Genomic DNA, 20,782 nt, shown 5'->3' on the forward strand with positions numbered 1-20,782 from the left:
AACAAATGATGCAATGTGTTGAAAGAGCTTGGGATTGACTGAACAAGACCCGATATGTACAAATGGGGAATCCTATTTGTGATCCTGCATTTAAAGGCTGTGATTTTGGCCATAAATGCAAGTGTAATTTACAAACAAGAACTTCTCTCTTCAATCTCCTGATACTTTTGCCAAGAAATTTTAGAATAGTAAGATAATGGAAAATAAGACACATGATTTAAGAAGTTAAGTATCTCTTCAGTCTGCTTTGTGGGCTTCAGCCTGGGATATGAAGGTGGCTGCCAACTCACCAAAATATAAAAAAGTTCAGCAGTGAAATGAATTACAATCATTCTCCTAGGCAATTTGTTTCAGCAAATGGCCTGCATGTTGGAACAAGATACAAACACAGTAATTATGCCTGTATATAATGCAGGGCTGTATGCATGTGTGCGTGTGTGTATATATATATATATATATATATACACACGTCATTATACAGTAAATTGAACTTCATGTTAAGCCATTTTTTTCATCTTGAATCCAGATTTCACTTAAAGGGAAGACGAAAGAGTTTAGCTCTTATTGTAATTTCAGGAAAATGTCTGTGTTTGGAGAATGGCCACTGGGGAATTTGGGTTTACTCAATAATCCAGAGCATGACAATAACTGTTTTCATTTTTTTGTGTTGTTCCATCCAAGTTACTGGTACTTCTGCATTCATCCTACAGCACTGCACTTGACACCCTCCTCCTATGTGAGGTGAAGCTGTTCATCCCTACTATCTTGTTTTCATCAGTAGCACCATTTTTTTTGTCTTGCTATTAATAGTGTCCTTGTGTAGTCTTTTAGTCTTCACTGTTACTGTATCAACAGTTATTTTCTCAGTTCTTGTATTCTAGTAAATGATTTACCTGTTTATTAGCATTGCTATTGTAAGAAAAAAAAAAAGTGCACTGGTGGTCCTGATTCTGAGTCTGGAGCAGCATGAGCAGAGCCCAAGCTTCTAGGTAGGTACTTTAAAGATAAATGACAAAATAGAAGACAATAAAACTCCATAAAAGATCCTCCTTTGAATGAATTTATTCTGAGTAAGAAAGGTAAGTGATGGATATTTTTCATAAATAACTTACCTATAATACACAGCATCCTGCAATGTGTACTCAGTTACAGACAACTGGGATCAGAAAACAGAAAAATTCCACATCTAGGATAAAACAAATTCACTGGGAAAAAAACATAACTGATATCAGGAAGTGTATGATTTTACTTTCAAATTTTTAACTCTGAGTGAACCATTTCACCCATTTTTTTGTAGATAAAAATGGATAAACAGTTTTAGATATTAAAAAATATTAAAATACTGTGTTCCTCTGTAGGGAACTCTGAGAAAATAAAACAAAACAGAAGACAAGATGTACTAAATAATTACATAATGACTGATTTATTCCTCTTAAGGAATTCAGTTATTTCTTTTTAGCTGGATCAATACTAAATCACACTATTAAATTTAGTTTATGCTGAAGAAATCTCTCCTGATCTTAATGAGATAAGACCTTCTGCTGTGTCTAGGAGGATGTTTGATATATTTCAAAGCTATTTAACATTGTTTTTGTAAATGAATGGTTTTTAAAAATATATCTTTTTAATGTCTTAAAGTCACTGTATATTAACTGATGTTTTTACTCATCACTAAAGCTTACCTCGCCTGTTGGCACCTTTGTTCTCCCTGGAAAACTTTGACAAACAATATATTTATTGCAGTTTCACAGTTGTTTCTGCTTCATCTGTCACTAAGGTCTCCTTACACAAGTGCATAAGTATGCAACAATGAAAAATAATGGCAGGAATACAAACATATCCAAATCTGCAAGAAAGTTTGGTCTGACATGAGAGAAAAGAATGAATGTTCAGGTCATGGAGGTAAAATGGGTTCCTTATTTTTTCTAAACTGTTTTCCCTTCTTCTCAGTGACACCACGAAAGAAAAAGCTATGAGTGACACAAGACATTTAAGCCACTGCTTCAGTGAATTTATGTAGACCCGTATTCCAGGAACTGCTGCAACTGAGAGAGAAGACACCCTTACTTTATGAGACCAAAATTCATCAAATTTTTAAGGTAACTAGTTTTATTAAAATAATATTGTAATTTTCAGTCTACTAAAATGTATCCTGGGTCTCTGGTCAAGACAGTTCTGCTAGATTATGCTTTTGAAGTGCCTAAAAGTGACTGTGTTTTATCACATCCTAACTGAAAGCTTTCAAGTGTAAGGGTAAAAAGAATTGTCACTTACTTCACCGAGTGCAAAGACAGAGGAGACTGCCTTAGCAGTCCTCGTTTGTGTGCTTTGGGGGAAAAATGAAGGTTACACACTTTAACCAGCTGTAGTAAATAGAGTCTGGATATTGATTTCAGCTGCAGGTTGCCTGCTTAGAGCTAGTCAGGAGTCACCTGGCACACAGGTGAAACGAGTTTCTGTTTGCACTTATGTCCACTTCTTCCTACTACAAAACCAAACAAAGTATTTAAAAACTGCTTAACCTCATCTGCTTGACTGGAAAGAAACAGAAGTTTTAAAAGTTCAGGAGTTTTGTAAAACTGGTTTAGAAGCAACCATCTCATTCTTATAATTTACTGTCCCTTGTTTCAGCCTAGAAACAATCGTACTTTTGTGGAAGTGCTTAGGTATGTGTTAGCAAGTTAAAAATGGATTAATGGGCAATTTATGAACAAATCTGGACTGAAAATTTGAGGGCACACCTCTGTTGCAATATTTCCTGAAAAAGCACTTCAACAGTATGTGTATCCTCTTATTTCTGAGACATGGTTCTGCACAGGGTTCTGCTGTCTTCCATGCTCTCCTAGCTCACCAGAATGCTCCCAGCTACTGCCTTCCTCTCTTTCCTCTTTAAGGAGATAATGAAAGATATGACAATGCAGAGGAAAAGGCAAAATGGTATGTGGATGAGAGAGGAGCTGAAAACCAAGGTGAAATAACCTTTAATATTTTAAATATATATATATATAAATATAATGTACCGTTAGCCAAAAGCAAACTATATTGATTTATTTCTGATTTTACCACTGTATTATACATGGTTTCTCTTTTGTGCAAAAGTCTGTTCTCAAAAGAAATCTGGGCCTAAAAATCAGCACAAATACCTAGGTAGCTAGACACCCAGAGGTGTACAGCCCTGACTCCAGTGGGATTTGCATGCATACTGGAATGGTTAAGGACATATTGAGGGTGCCTTGTAGTTGAAACTGCCTAAATACGTTCGAATTATTAGTGGGTTAACACAGAAAGCAGGAGAGGCTACTCAAGCATTTCTTACCCTGTTCAAGTTGTTTATCAAGTTCAGCCAAAGTTAAATGTTATGTTCAATGCACTTCAAGTTTTATAGGTGGTATGGGGATATATACATGGAGAGCTGTGCTACTTCTGCTTGTATTCAGCAATTGCTAACCTTCTTCTGCTCATTGTCTAATGCTGGTCTCCATGGGTCTCAACTATTTGGGACACATATTATACATTTAGCAACACCCCTGTGTTAATATGGCTCTCCTGAGATCACAGCTGGGACACATAGTTTCTGTAGCTGCTTACGATTATACTAAGACTTTTTTTTTTTCCAGCTTTTACTTCTTATATGTCACTGTAGAATCACAGAGCCTGGTTTTGCAACTTTTGCACATTTAAATTCTGGAGACACCTCAGGGAAGATGGTAGTTTCTTGATTTATTTATTTTTAATTAGTCCTGCTGTCATTCAAAGAGTTTTTACTGTTAATGCTTTTAATCCACTGTTATTCCTGAATGAATAACTAAGCATTATGTTCACATCCACCTTCTCATGTTCTCTTATTGTGAAAAAGGAAAGGATGTTCATCACTACATTTATACCAGAGAGTAACATTTGCTTAAAGCTGCTGCGTTGCTCATACAACAGCTGCTTAGCCTGCTTAATTTGAAATCTGATGTGCTATTGTAAACTGACTGTAAACTGGATGTGCCCTGAATCCACTTATTTTAACCAAAAAAAAAAAAAAGAAGAAGGCATACCAGATTAATATCTCTACCACCACATCCGAAGGGTTGTGCTGATAGAGGGAGTCTGCAGCAGGGGCTATAATTTCCTGCATCGATGTGGCTAGATTTTAAAAATTATTCCCAGTGCCTGAAAATGGACACCTGGGCCTGTACAGATACAACTGGGAGTCCTGAAAAACTCAGACTTCTTTCACAGGAGACAGTATTCCGCAAGTTTTGGTTCTTGACTTGCTGTGTCTAGGTTGGACCTTCCTGTTTCCCACATGCATAGTTGTACATACATACAGAGTCTTTCAAACTGATTGTATTTCTCTGATGCTGTAAGTGGTATGCTGTTTTCTCTCTTCCATATGAGAAGAGGCTGTTTTACTGTTCTTTGATTCCTTATGCAGTTTTTGTCATGGCTGCCCAAAAAAGGCAAAGCCCTTATCTTGTGACTGCTTTAGTGCACCCTGTTTTCTGTCTATCTGCTAGACAGGGTACACCTATATGTCTGTAAAGGTGTACAGATGTTGTGTGCTTAGTGAAGAGACATACTGAGTGTTTTCACACGGAGGTCATCTGTACCTCCCGGCAGAGGACAAATCAGGAGAGGCCTAAGGCTCTCAGGAAGTTCTCTGGTATTAAGTCAATGAACAAGGTTTCCTATTTAGTAAAGAAAAAGTTCTGCAATGAATATTGTTTAAACATATTTATTGCTTGCAAGGATTTTTCTTAGGTGAAGCATTTAGTTTCATTCTGTTTAATGCTGTACTTGCTAAGATCCTCCAAAAATTACTTAATCCACATTCTTTCTGGTTTGGTTTTGTGCTTTTTTGATTTGTTGTTTGTTTGTTTGTTTTCTGGAAAAATCTGGAGAAGTGAAGTTTTTATGTCTGTCATATTGTGAAAGACTATCAGAACGTGACATGTGAAGCATGAAGGAAACAAAATACCCATCAATAACATCTGTTTCATTGCTTTTTCAAATTTTGCGTGTGTGTTAGAAGAACAATCAATACAGATACTGCTCTTTTCTGTGATGTCCCTGACTTCCAAGGCCATCAGTGGGGGAACAGCAGTGATGTTATCAACCTCCAACAATAATACAAAATAATATTTACCAAAATATATAAATAATGAGGCAATTTAAAAAAAAATCCACTCTCCTTTCACTATAAACTTTAGAACTAGTTAGGCGGTCTGTGGTTTGATAACCAGGCATCCATTTATTATCTCACAAAAGTGCTGTGGTCATATCTTCTCTCCCTGAAATTCAGCTTAGTGAGAGAGAGTCACTGAAATGGCGTCAATGAAGCACATTAACACAAGAGCAAAAACAGCTGCTTGGGGTGTAGTGCTCTTTGCACAGACATCAGTCTGACATGCTGCACCCATATGGTACTTACTGGATCAGTCCCCCCAGTTGTTGCATTAAGTGCATAAACAACTCAAGAAAGGCTGAGCTCCTCTCCATCTCCTCTCTTCCTTCTCTTTTTATCACCCAGCTGTGAGAATTCATGCAGACAGTTTTATTGAAGTAGAGCTAGTCCTGTTTTGCAGGATAAAGCTCTCTAGCATATCACAGCCTTCTGTGGGGTGATAGTTTGCAGTTACGGAATTCAGTTAGAATTCCTTTCGGTCTTCATCCTTCTTTCCATCCCTCCTTGTCTGTCTTTAAAATAGACATATTTGAAATAAACTATGAAGTAATTGCTGAAAACCTGTTTATTCTTCAGGTTTAATACAGTCATTGCAAGAAAATGTGATGTAAATATGGATTTAATTTTTAATATATAAGATATATTTTATAACTTTTTCATTATGTTGGTAATTCCTGTGTAATGGATGGCCACATGTGGTGCATATGCACTATGATGGCACTATGCTAAGGGTTTATTGACACTTGAATATATAGCTAATAGCTGATTCTTCAAAAAATAGATGAAGATACTCTTCATCCTATCCTCTATTTACTGGCACTGCAAATGTGCAAATAGTCATAAGTATTAAATCACTAAACTGGTGCAGTACATAGTTCTCTGCAGAAGTACATGATGATTTTCAAAATTCACTGCAAAAATTATTGTTAATAAGGAATGGCAATTTAATCTAACATAAGGCAGGGCTAATCTCACTGCTGAGATTTGCGCGTGTTTAATTTATTAATGATCTTTATTCATTTTGCATTGGTCTGCTTTAAAAAAATAAATTAAACAGTCCTTCTATCCTCAGTACTGGTGCACACATTCTCAGCTGGCTTATTGCTGAGCAGGGCTCAAAGGAGATACCTTGACACAGTGACAGCAGCCAGAGCTGATACTTGCTACTGCCACACCTTTTGGTGACCACAGCCTGCAATGTCAGGATTCAAGGAGATGCAGTAAAATCCCTGTATCTGTAACAGATTAAAAGATAAACCTTATACACATAGTAGTGCTATCAGTTGGCATGATTCTTACTTTTAATGTTTCAGCATTTGTTTGTTTGTTTTTCCTAAAATCCTAACTACTGAATACTTGTGATTGAAAGAAAATTTTAACTCAGAATTTAAATTTCTAACCCTCATTTTGCCACCACCACTCCATGTCTTCTCCACAATTTCCTAAAATTAATTCCTAGGTATGAAAGCCTATACGGTGTAAGTAAAAATAATCTAAAAGCACTTTTACAAATCCATGTATTACCTGATAGTAAAATATTAACTATATTGAAGGTTGTATCTCTACACTCTTCTCTCGAATGTTTTCTTTCTGAGTGGTCTTAGATTTTGAATATATTACAGCATTGAAAAATTTTGTTTGTATTGCACATCTGTGGTTAATCTGTTTGACGGTTAGGCCATTAAAGAACAAAGCACAAAAATCAGTGGAGGGTGTAAACGATATTGTGTATGTCAGCACTATTAGTTCAGCTTTTTAAAACTGGTAAAATAGTGGCCGAACTATGATCCATTATAATTTTACTTCTACCATTAAATGAGAGACCTGTCAATTTTAACATGTGCAAGTTTACACAAATTAATTTAGTAAGTTTAATAAATTGCTTTAAAATGGCCATAAGCATTGATTTGATACAGACTAGTAAAACAACTGAAGTTCCTTGAGCCTCAGAGGTTGCACAGTTGTTGCACTCCATACAGAGTTTCACTCCATAGCTAGTTCAACTAAAATCACAGGTTTTAGAAGAATTTTTCCCTATCAGTCTCTTAATTTCTTCACTATTGAAGCTGCAGATGCAGAACTCCGAAGGGTATAGTGACAGTGAATTTGCAAAAAAAATGTAGGGGCCTGTCACGGAGGCACCCCGAGGTTAGTTTAAGGGACAACAGGGTCCAAAACAACTTTCATTAAACCAGTGAGAAACAGGGTTTTAGCACTCCAAAAGTGACTTGAATACAGGTTCGGATATCAGTTGAGGAAAATTATTAAGGGGCAGCAACTAATACATCAGGAGTTCCACACTGTGCATGCACATGGCTTCACCATAAACAATACCGGAGCAGTCCCTGAGTCTGGGAAGAGTACACACTTGCCTGTACACAGTGTGTGATTATTTTAAAGGGATACACGTACTCGTATTGAGTACGGAAAGCGTACACTCGCAATCCTGCGAGGGTAAATTTATAATACACTCGCAATCCTGTGAGGAGAGATACACATGCAAATGTGCACAGAATATTACACGTGCTTATGTGGGAGCACGGGAGGAAAATACACTTGCGATTCTGCGAGGATTAATTTATACACGTGCTCGTATTAAGCACGGAAAGTAGATACACTCGCAATCCTGCGAGGGTTAATTTTACTCACACACGTGGCGGGCAAGGCAAGCGGAGTCTCCACCCCAGGGAAGGGGGAAGGTGGTGTCTCCTGACGGCAGTGGCTAAGCTCCTAACTCCAAGAGCTCGAGCGCAAGGGGGGTGCGACGAGAGTCCCGTTTTTTATTGGCTGATCAGATCTGACTGTGGGCATTCCAGAAGCTTCTCTGCACCCCCACCCTGGCTGTGGGGTGCCCCTGAAGCCTCCAAACATTCCCCACACTGGCTGCTGGCGCCCAGAGGCTCCATGGCTCGTTGGCACTCCCTTCGCCTTTCTCTTAACGGCCCTGGCCAGGGGCTCTGCGGCCAAACAAAAGAAGCTGTTAGCCTCAAGTAGCAGAGAGAGAGGGAGATGTGTCTACTCCTTCCATGAAGAAGGAGGGAGGGGGAGAGAGGGGCGTTTGCATTCTGCTACAGGACATTAGTGCAAAATAGAGCACCAACTCAATCTTTGATAATTTAGAAATAACGTTGACTTGAGATGGGTCTTAGATTGTGCAAATTTCAAAAGAATATATTTCTATTAGACATGACTTCTCTTTCTTTCTATTCAAACTCTCTTTTAATGTGTGTGTAGTTCCTTTTTTGTTCTCTATCAGATCAGAGAAGCTCTTTGATCTCTATAATTTACAGACTATGAACCTGGTCTTTGCAGAGCATGTCTTGAAAGTGGTAACATAAGGCTTGGTTTTGCTCCTGTATCCTTTCTTGGAAGGGAGGGCATGCGGAAGGGAAGCAAGGTCTTTTGCCATGTTCAGAAAAATTTGTTGAATTTAATTGTTGACAGCTAAATTACTGCAGGACTTCATTGCTACATCCAGGAATACAGTAGAACTGTATACTGGCTATACAGTAGAATAAAGATTTTCAGTCATATGGTTTGTTAGTTTTCTGGGTGATTTTTGTTTTGGTGGTGTTTTTTCTTTTGTGTGTGTGTGTGTTTGGTTTTTTTTTTTTTTTTTTTTTTTTTAATGTGTGGTGTTGTTTTTTTTTTGTGTTTTTTTTTTTTTTTTTTTTTTTTTTTGTTTTGGTTTTGGTTTTGGTTTTGGTTTTTTTTTTGGCAGAGTCCACCTTGATCAAATTCACTTTCCTCCTGGCAAGTAAGAACAAAAATGTTTTAGAAGTGAACACTGAACTCCTTTGCCTAACCAAAATCTTGCAAAGGAGCTAACAAAGAGGTCTACTATTTCCTTTCAGTCATTCAGCTCACATCTGGCAAGTGTGTAATCCAGTAATAACCTAAAAATCCCAGCAAAATGTGGGGTCAGTACCTAGAAAAGGATAGAACTTGGCTACCACTTCTTAAATGACCTGGTAGGCTCCAGAACATCTGGGAAATGGCAAAATAAAGAATTCTGCCATCTCCCAAAATATTTGTTAAGCGTGGGGTTGGGGAAGATCACAACACTGGAAAGCCATGGGACACAGAAAAAATATGCCTGATTCCCTTTTCTTCTGCTTTTCCCTTCCCTTCCCTTCCCTTCCCTTCCCTTCCCTTCCCTTCCCTTCCCTTCCCTTCCCTTCCCTTCCCTTCCCTTCCCTTCCCTTCCCTTCCCTTCCCTTCCCTTCCCTTCCCTTCCCCTTCCCCTTCCCCTTACCCTTCCCCTTCCCCTTCCCTGTCTATCCTATGTTCTAGAGAAACGTAGTAATGTGATCAGAAAATTTAAGTAAATAGTACTTCAAAAGTATTTTAGTTCTAGGGTACAGTGAAGATTTAGTAAAGAGGCTATGATGTTTTGTATTATGAGTTCACCCCATTAACATCATGTAACACAGTGGAATATGCTATAAACCAGCATTCTAATCCATAAGATAAATATTTTTCAGTTCTGTAAGCAATATTGTGAATGTGAACATGTGGCTGAAATGAACGGTGATAAAGCTTTTTTTTTCACAAGGTCATATCATCATGAAATATGTGTTCTGTCTATTATAACAATAAAGGGATTTTTTTTATTAAAGAGTTGTTTATTCACACACATTACAATTTCATATAAAAATCACAAAAATTTGGCTGAAAGGAACAAGTAACATTTGCAAACACTATGCAGATGTTAATGTCAGTTTATCATTGTGATTTTGTTTTGTTCGTTACGTGGCAGCTGGAGATCTGCTCTCCACGGGCTTTGCAGAGGTCAACAAAAGTCTTCCTTGTGATTTCAAAGGCTCTATTCCTGTCCTGAAAAGGAGCTTGACATCTTCCAGGACATAGTCCAATTTGCTAATACCAAACCATTCTGTACTGATGTATATTTCAGATATGTTTTCACATAAGAGTTTTATACATATGTATATATTAATGTTCACATATAATGCTAAATGGAGATTCTTATCCATATTTGGTTCTGATTTTCTGTAGACTCTAAACAATATGTCTCTCCTGTCAAACACCATTTTAGAGTTTGGGCTTTATATTAACCATTTACTGGAACAGTATAGTAAAGCAGTAGGATCAATTGCTTATACGGCTAAGCGACTTCATTTGTATTTCATACTTGGTTCTTCCTTACATATTTGAACTGTAACTGACTGAAGCTCACAAAAAAGTTAAATGTTTCTGTTACTTTCAGGAAAGATCTAGTTTGGTGGAATGGCTATGTGTGATCTAGGTTCTTTTCAAAACCGGAGAAATGATGATATGGTGAAGGATTTATCTAGCTGTAAGAGGAAATGACAATGAAACAATTGATTTTATTTTCCAGATTTCTTTGACAAGTAATATTATTGTGTTTAGAGGTTACTTGCAAAGAAGAGAGACTCTGGGTTTTGTTTAGGCAGCAGATAGAACTACTGTAGTTATATACATATATATATATATATATATATTTACTCCTCACGTTTAGGAATGCCAGTTTATAGTAAGATTTTACTTTCATATTTTGCCTTGGGGGGAGGAAGAACGTGAGTGAGATGTTACACATTTTTATTTTTTTCCAGACAGAAGAAAACATGTAATCTGAAGGTACTCATTTGAGTGTGACCTGTGATTTCGGTGGAGAAAAGAATAAAATTCCCATTTAGTTATTAAGTAAGGATTGTTTTCTTCCAAAGGACTCAGAAGCTGGTGAGTTCAGTTGTTTGCATGAGAATAAAGGTTACACTTCTTTGAAAAATCTCGCACTGAGTATGTGTAAGTCAGTATGACTTGTTAAAAACAAATTCTGGTATAGACTGGTTTGCATTTTCACAGAATTAAAGCAATGCAGAGGCAACAAGAGGCCTTTCTCCTGTGTAATCCTAGATCATCCTCTCTGTCTTCTTGACCTTTGTTCTTTCAGCCTACCGGGGCCCAAACTCTTACTTACTATAGTACTCTGCAGCATATTCCATCTATTCTATTTTGAGTTGTTTGATTTTTGTTAGATTTAATTAATTTGATTTATTTGTTAGATTTAATTAAATTTACAAAAATGTTAAACAGTTCAAACTTCATTCGTCTTCCAGCTTTTACAGTGTGAGAAAACTAGCTTATCTTTTTCTCTGATTGTTACTGTTTTTAAAGAAATAATCTACTTGAGACACAAAGTTTGTACGAGGACAGGCATAACTTCTGTTCCAGATTGACTTTTATTCCATGACTACAATGATGTGAAGCATATAGGAATACATAACTTGGATTAAAATTTACAGATCCTTTTTAACAATGCGCATATCTCATATTTCCATACTCCACATTTTTCAGATTTTTACATTCATTATTTGGTATTCCTTCAATAAGGCAATGAAGGGAACAATCAGTTTCTTTGTTGAACACAATTTCATTTGGAATTCCTAGTATACATTTTTCTAACATTGTGTTAGGGTGCATTGTAACAGATGACTTCAAAAATACTTGAAGAACATTCATTTAGAGTAAAACTGTTCTTCAAAGAATACACAAATACTATATTTTGCTGGGCAAAGCAAATTAACTTGCCGTTTTAAGAATACGTACATACTAACATTCATGACAATGATTAATCAAGTTTACATAAGAGTTTCAGTGTAACTATAGAAGATTAGTCATGTTTATCAGTCGTGTGCTAATAGCATTCCTTGGTATTCTAGTTCTTTTATGTCCCTGTCTTGAAGTTTTTGTTCTTGTAAACTTCTCACTCATGCTGTTTCGTACTCATGAGCAAAAGATTAGCAATGAACCAGAATAAATACACTCAAGTTCTATCACCCTTTTGCTGATTTTTTTTAAACTACTATTCAGTGTTAGTTCTTCTTGAGACTCTGATGGACTGCAGAGGTTTTGAGATTGTTTTTCTGGCTTCTTTTTGAAGGAGAAGGGACTTAACATCTTATCCCACTGTTTGTGAAACATCACTATATTCCGAAATGAGGTATCTCACTTTATGTATGTATTTATATATTATATTTTGCCTTTACAGTCTTCCACTACACTGTCAGGTCTGTGTCTGCTCTGGGAAGTTTGAGTCCTGTACATGCTTCATTCTGTATCCATAATCATCTTAGTGACATAACAGTGTATGTATATGTTTTAAATTTTTTTTAATAATGAAATATAATGCTGAATAATGATCCTACTTTATTTTTCTATTTGCTTATTGATAGGCTCACATATACTGGACAGATGAAAAAGCCAATAAGCTATTCTCACAGTTTTTATCATGATGTATCTAATCAACCCCAAACTACTCATCAGTGTAGGCAGTAATTTTAAAATCAGTATTTTAACAGATCGGCGAAAACTTCGTCACATGTATACAGTCTTCCTTGAATTTAACAGGATGATGCTAAAAAAATAATGTCACTATCAAGGACACTGTACCCATAATAAGAGGGCATTTCAAAGGAACACTGCTGCTTCAGTCTCTGAGGCAGTGAAGTACGTTATACAGTATTGCAGGTTTATGTCTAACCGTTTTTAGATCATTTAACTAGGTTCATTGTAACTTGAGTAATTTCCAGTATCACTTAAATACAGCAAAGGGTATTCAATAAGTTCTCAGTACCAATCTTGGAAAATGTCCTCAACAGGTAACTATTAAGAATATTTTTGGTGTTATAACTCCAAGAAATTAGCATGTGGTACCGAACAATTTCCTATGAATTGAAAGTTTTAAATGTGAATGCGCTTGCTTGTTACATGGCTCCTACTGCTAGTATTGTAAGTTAGATTAAAAGAAAAATATCACTTTTGTTGTGATGGGAATTGGAAATTATGGTATTATTAATACATATACAAGTTGTATGAAACTTTAGATAGGTAAGGTAGCAGCTGTCCCTGGCAATACTAGTGCAGGGTCAGGAACTCTAAACAAATGTGCCCTCCCATCCACCTGTTCCAGTGTCCCTGTTGTACATTTCTTCCAACAGGAGAGCTCAGTATGGAAACAAGCCCAGGTGCTTGGGCCAGAGGAACAGGGGCCCAGTTGAATTTATTGGTGTACTCTCTACACCAGCTGCACCATATCGCTGGATAAATGGATTAGGATAAGAAAGAGATGATGGCCACAGCAAGAAGGGAAGAGAACAAACAAGAAGTGGCAGATACCAATGACCCGCTACAGAATATTGATCATTTTCTCAGGTTACAAAAGTGACTGAAAAACAGTGCTGTAAAGCTGCTTGCATTTGCCCTTGTTTTTGCATATAAGGAAGCTCTGAATACTACCACTTCAGAAGTACTGACTATGCAAACCATTTGATTTGACAGATAGGCAGACTGCTGTTTCAAAGAACTGGTAATCACAAGCATATTCTCTGAAGGTGTAATTACTGAGTACATTAAGAAATTTACATATTTTTTTTTTTTTTAATTTCAGTTATTCAGAGTGTAATAACAAATAAGGTATATGGACCTTGGGCATTGAATATTAGAATATAGTTTAAACATATTTTAAAGTTATTAATTTAAACACTGCTTGTGGCCTATTTATGCTGCCAAATGCAACAAAAACTTTCAACAGTTCTTTATAGAAGCAATCTGTCACAGTAATATCACAGCAGGAAGTTGATAAATACTTCTGTCTGAAAATTATTTACTATTTCTTATTCTTCAGTTTTACTCCTGATTTTCAAAATCTGCAGTTAAAAGTATAAATCAGTTGCTCGGTAAGAAAGTGTTGCTTTCCAACGTTTTCTAAATTCCTTTTAATAACATATTTCTGCACACATGTATTTTTAAATGACTGGGGTTTCAGCTGTGTGAAAATCAGCACACTTATTAAAAAAAAAAATTCAAAATGTTTTGTTTTGGCATATAGAATGGATGTGCTGAAATGGTGCATTATGAATCTAGTCTTCCAGTAATCAAGAGGCAAGGTGTATGTTAAAATCACATGGGAATTAGACTATGGAGATCTAATGTAAAGTAATAGATAAAAAATACACAGGAGAAAGTTGAAATGTACCTCATTTGTACCCACAAAAGGCACAATGGAGTCTCAGAGAAATCCATGATTTTGTATTGTAACAGCCCACCTAACTAAATAATTTAAGGTATTTTTCACCTCGTTACTTATGCATTCTCCTGCATATGCAGGAGAATTTATATAAAAGAATTTATATCAAAGTAAATGCATTTCAAAGTAAAATGAAATTACTCATGAAAGTGAATCTTCTCATCAAATGTAAATACTGTAACATCATAAAGGAAAGAAAAATTTCCATTAGTTTATTTACAGGCTACTTGGATGGGACACAATTTCAAAAGGCTTCTACCATCTTTCCTTGTAATACAATGTAATATGGTATTCACCAGAAATTTGAGTGGACTCCTGTCTGTTTTGCTCAAGCAGAGTTGTGAAATAGCCAAAGGCACAGCTACTAACTCCAAAATAATGTGGCTGGTTTTTACTTTGCAGGGTGAATCTACAAATTCAGTGCCTGTAGCACACTTGCTCTTGTGGTCTATCTATGGAGCCTGGGGACGAGGACAGGACATGTACAAAGTCCAGGGGAACTGCTGGGTTTTTCTGCAAGCTCTTATCTGCTCCTACAAATTCTTCTGAGCTATGTGATTATATGTCTACATGTCCTTATTGCCTTTATATTTGAGATTGTCTCTATTTGAAGAAAAACTACTTTTTTTTTTTTTTTTTTTTTTTTTTTAGTGACAGCTTGTCCACAGCAGGCTTGAGCACTATCATGCACTATTAGGTACTCAAGTACCCTGAGGCTTTGTCTATGTTACTGAATAGAATAAACCCGGGTCCATATTCTTGTTCCATAGCCAAGTATGGGAAAGTCTGGGTTGAGCCCACGCATCTGGACTTCCTTTTTCCTGCCCACAGCTAGATCATCTGAAACAGGACAGTCATACTGGAGTCATACAAATCAGAATAGCTCCTGGAGTTTGCTATCCCACAAATTATGCTTGGGAAAGCACAAGCTGGCCTCAGTCAAAAGAAGAAAGAAAAGTAATTTGTGGCTACTGAAATGAAAATGTATAATGGAAGAGAATAAATTCTTTTCCAGTGGCAAAGCAGATTGACTTATTTCTACACTTTGTATCTCAACACCAAAGTGATCTAGTTACTATTTCATGGTAGGAATGGATTCTCAGGTTAGGCTGACCAAATAAGCCTCAATTCTATTCCTTTAGTAGGTCTGTGACTTCAAATTTATAAATTATTTCATTAACATCGATGGGACTGTTCACATGTTTAAAGTTATGAAGATCTAAGGCAGTATCTTCAGTATACGCTTACGCTCTAGCTCCTTCCCATCATTTGTCAGTTTTCAGTCATATTTTGATAACAGGTGCATATTAACATTAACACTTCTTGATACAGTGTGGCACTCTCATATGAAAAGGAATATTCTTTCCTCCATGCTTGCTATTACTTTTTTTTTCATATTCAAGACATATTAGCCTTCTCTTCAATTAAGAACATAGCACGTGATCTGGAAGTCATGAGAAAACCAAACCAAACCAAAATCAAAACAAAAAAAACAAACATAAAATATCAGACAAAGTATAGAGTGAATACTGTATTCATAGTTTTATAGAAAAAGGAGACATCTATAAATATTTCTGGAAGAAAATGAAAACATCACATGTAACAGAGAATTATGAAGGGATGGTATCTTCAACAAGATACATGCTGTTGCCTTGAACTGGTTTATAAGCATTCATAATTAACAGCCAGTTATAATTGTTGTAACTATTGGTGCTGATTTCATTCAAGTGCAAGTTGTGGAACACATTGCCATTCCTTTTCAATTCAAAATCATTGGTTTAGACAGCACTGAATAGATTTTTTTCATTTTTTTCTCAGTTTGTGCATTGAAATCTTCCTCCAAACTATATGCAGTGTAGGTATTTATTTTCCTCATCTTGAGGACTACTTAACAGTTCAGGATGTTAAAAATGTCTCTAGGCACATTTTTAGCCTGGTTTCTTGAGGAAACAAGGGTTAGAGAGTCATGCTGTCTGTGTGTCTGTGTCTCTCTCACTAGTACCTAGGAGTCCCTCAGACAGTTTCAACAAAATTTGACAAAGACATCAGTTTTCAAAGGTATTAAGCTCTTTCAACTGGCCTGTGCAAAATATTGCCCATGGGCCTCATTCAAGCTCCAAAGGTGTTTGCTTGATCCATTGAAGTTGAGTTGTTCTGTTTAGGCTCACTCAGCAGCCAAGAAACAGCAACCAGCCAGGCAGACATCACACAGAGAGCTGCTGGTCAGTAGGCAAAGCTGTGATTTTCAGCAAGCCACAGTGCATGTTGCTTCTTGCCAGGTTGCAAGGCCAAGAAAAGATAGAAAGGGATCTAATGGGCTGTGAATAGGCTCCTGCAGGATATGGCTGTGTAGAACTGCAGGGCACTGTGATTCAACTATTCTATAAAATAAATATTAAAAAATTAAGAACAAAACCTCTGTAGCTTTATTTGTCTCATCACAGAACTACTTAAATGATGAAAAAAACCACAGGGTTCAGCACTCATTTGCTAGCATCCAAATAACAGTTCTCAAAACTGCATGCACAAATATGTCTGTTAGGAAGCAAACACTATCTAAAAACTACAGGAACAAGTTACACACATCCAAAACACCTGTGAGCATGTGTGGGTGTGTAGATACATGTGCATAGTTGCATAAGAATACACTAATCCTCCAACCATTACACTCTGATGTACATTGTCCATATTAAACCCCCCCAAATTCTGTGCTTTTGTTATTTTCAGTGCATTTTGGCAAGAGGACACTAATTTGTTAACTCACTCCTAGATGATGGAGTAGAAAGAGTAGAGATTTTCTCACTAAGATTAGGGTCAAGTCCACTGATTGTACCGTAAAGCTTAATGGTTTCATTTGTATAAATAACATTTTTAGATAAAATATGTTTTCACCAGTGAGGCTGCTAATAAGCTTCACAAGGGCAATGGTGTCACAGAAACAATCTACTAGTTCTAGTAAACAGCTTTGTTTCTGAAAAAAAAGTTAGAAACTATTTCACAAATTTCTTTCATTGCCAAAAATCTATCTTAAAATGTGTTAACCATTTGCCTTTACTCTTTACCGTGAACTGCTGTCTGTCTTTGGTTAAAAACTAGAGATTTGAGCCAAATGTTTAAGGCAACATTTTAATATTTTTGTTTCATTTCATGAAATGTCCATATTAAAAACAAAGAAAAAACTGGAGGTAAGGAGAAAAAAAAAAGTATTCAGAGTGTACAGCAGAGTGGACAGCAAATGTCCCGTAAGTAACGCCAGCAGGCAGGAAATAACATATATTAAATTCAAAGCAGCCATTTGTGTCTTCGGTCTCTCCAAGAATGCTAGTACAAATCCAGCTGGCACCTTAGGTAGGTTCTCCAGCCACATCTGCCTGACGCATTTGGCTGTGTCTGACACTTCTTTTTTTTTTTTTTTCTTTTTCTTTTTTTTTTTTTTTTTTCTTAAGGAAAGGTCTAAATGCTAAGAAAAGTATAATTCATTTATTTCAGGATTTCAAGGAACAGATAATCCACCACGTGGCAACATTTCTCCTCATCAGCTTTTTCCTACAGTTGTAATGCTGAGCAGGAACAACTGAACAGCTATGACTGCCATGCTTCCTACTATTTAGAGAGGCATGGCTGTATTTCCATCATGTGTCTGCACTGTGGTTTTCCTTATCCAGCAAGATGCACAGTTATCAGCTTGAAGAAATGCTAACTCTTGCTACTGCGTCTAGAAAACTCTGAAGCAAAGCTAGTAGTACAACAGCAAGCAAGTAGCTCCTTGTTCTGACCATATAAAGCACTAGCTGGTTAGCATCAAGTTGGCCCAAAATGTTTTTATAAGATAGTAGAAATCATTTTATATCACAAATCATTTGGCCAGATCCCTCCTTCATTTAATTCCATTTACTTTTGGCTTGAAATCAGGAAGGACTTGGATAACTCTGGCTAATAGTGGACTGTAAGCTCAAAATGTGAATCTAAATTTTCACGTCTCTAACTTGGAAGTCAGGTTTTGTTACAAGTTGTCTTTCTTTGTGATAGCAAGACAACATGGGATTGTGGAATTTAAATGCTTTGTATTTTGGTTATATGTTGCTCATTTCACGAAAGTACTAGCTATTTTTCTACTTAAAATAAATGTCTTTTGTATATCTGCCTGCATGCAGTCACCCTGGAAAATTGTACGTAATTTCCCAGTTCAGTTTGAGTTACAAGTGTCTATGTGAAACCTCAAAATGACAAAACTCTATTGCACAAAAAAAGGAACATTAAAAATAAAGAAGTGCATTATTCAATCTGTTTCTTTATGTCTGCACACCATCAGGCAAACAACCAGCTCTCAATAGACTATAAAAAATAACAAATAAGACCAAGGGAGTACAACTGAAATAACCCCAAAGAATTAAGGCCAAGTAATTACATCTTTTTAGATATATTGACTTTAAAGAAGTGTTTTCTTTGAGGGAACTTGAGGTTAACCATATGGCAGAGTGACCTAATCTTCAAAAGTACAAGAATGAGAGGCTTTTGACGAAGCATGGCATTGCTATCTACATCTGTGACACAGGAGAACAAATTATGTAGGTCTGTAGATAATTCGATAGTCATTACTAATAATTATAGTTATGCAAGTTAATATTATGGCAAACATTCAAGTATAATGTTTTTGGATATAAAATGCACAGTGATGGAGCCAGGAAATCAAGTCCCCTATGTAGAACAGTGACTCATTGCAGTATGAATCATTTATGTCTAAAAGCAGAACTGGTTCTATTGTGTTTTGCATCGTGTCAATATTTCCATGGTAAATCATTGTTTTCAGGGATTCTATCCATGGAAGATGGATCTTTTATAAACACTGGTACACAAAACAGCAGGCCAACAGCACTAATGTTAATTTCTGTAATAGGTGTTTTACCATGCAAAAGCAATTTGGGTCATTTGTATGTATGTTCAAGACAAATTTGATTTTCAAATAAATATTTTAACTGTATCTAGATCTTGTGGTCTTAAGAGGAAAAAATCTGTGTATTTGACTGTCTCTCATTGTTTAGCTTTTGCATTTACGTTCGTTCTTTCTACTATCTTTCCTCCCAATTCTTTCTACTTTGTAGACAGACATGTTTGCTTCAGGATTTGTTTAACTAGAAGTGTAAACCCAGTGGACTTCTGAGGGCCTGATTCTTTAGTCAAAATCAGCAAACTCTTAGCTCCCTGCATGTTCCTTGTAATTACATGCATACTTATGGTTGATTTCCTAAATGTTTTGTAACAGGTATAATAAAAATCTGGTCTACAAGTATAAATGTTTTCAGTCCACACATTTTAATCAAACCTTCATGACTTGAGCATAATCTTTCTCAGTAATGACAGTACATGAATAGTCCTAGATTTGCCAGACAGACTGAACCCAGGTTCCAGGTTGACATGTGAGTAGGATAACAAAATTCAGGTTTGACAGACTTCTACTCTTAGCAAAATGGTAAGGATGGAGGTGGAGGAGATTTTTCTGTTCAGTTTCAGATATGGATAAACTGGACATTTGTATGTAAGCCAGCTACCTAGGTATTAAACATCAGTAACACATTTGTATAATTTGAAGATATTCTACCATGAAAATGATTTTTTTTTCTCTTAACTCCTTTTCTCTAAATTTCAGTGCTTGGGATCTTGTATGCGTTTATTTCACCACCAGGCACCTACCCTGAGATAAGCAGGGGCTGCCTGACAGTTTGGTGAAGGTGGGGGAATTTAGTAAATGTTGAAAAATATTATTAGTAGCAGGGCATCATTATGCATTCTGAGTCGTGTGGAACTTCTTTATTATAGTACATCAATCCACTGAATATTTGAAATATTCTGGTCTAATTTGATGGATTTTTTAATCAGGGGTTCTATTTTGATTATTTTTCTTTTTGGCATGACACATCTAGGTCAATTTTATGAGATTATCTATCTATCTATCTCTATCTCTATCTCTATCTCTGTCTCTATCTCTGTCTCTGTCTCTGTCTCTGTCTCTGTCTCTGCCTCTATCTCTATCTCTACCTTATCTAAAGTTTTGCTAAGATTAACTTTTACCTCTGAAATATTGTGTGTTTCAGACACTTTTTGCTTTGTCAGATATGCTGTTCTGCTGTTACACAGTCTGCTTGTTGTAACATTCACCTGTCCCAAAATTTTAGAAGCAGTATTGTTTGCCAAAACAAAGAATTGTCTTTTCATCTGTGGCTATATATTTTGCTAAGGTAAATAAAATTAGCACCTCACAATTATGACAATAACTATCAAAATCAATAAGACCACTCAAATTATCATTAATATGTGTTTAGGACAGCAAATCTAAACTCTAACATGTATTAAATACAGCATCAAATAAGAAATATGATGCTGCTTAATAAATACTGAGAACAAAATTTAATAATTTTAATATTTAGTAACTAAAACCTTGTATTCTGCCACTTCCTGTATAGTACGAGAGAGTCAGCTCCAGAGTTAGAATGAAATTGACATCCATAAATCCATGGGTCCAGATGGGATGCATCCGCGGG

At 36.3% G+C, this 20,782-nt stretch overlaps 1 long non-coding RNA gene across 1 annotated transcript; it reads left to right on the forward strand.

Moving 5' to 3' along the window:
• The first annotated feature begins 574 nt into the window (after nucleotides 1-574).
• Nucleotides 575-20,168, forward strand: LOC110359034 (uncharacterized). The gene is made up of 5 exons (XR_010468904.1): nucleotides 575-989; nucleotides 1,951-2,099; nucleotides 10,768-10,894; nucleotides 12,207-12,303; nucleotides 17,733-20,168. It is a non-coding gene; the product is annotated as an uncharacterized LOC110359034 (long non-coding RNA).
• The last annotated feature ends 614 nt before the right edge of the window (nucleotides 20,169-20,782 follow it).

The sequence above is a fragment of the Columba livia genome, chromosome Z (genome assembly GCF_036013475.1).
Source record: "Columba livia isolate bColLiv1 breed racing homer chromosome Z, bColLiv1.pat.W.v2, whole genome shotgun sequence".
Taxonomy (NCBI): domain Eukaryota; kingdom Metazoa; phylum Chordata; class Aves; order Columbiformes; family Columbidae; genus Columba; species Columba livia.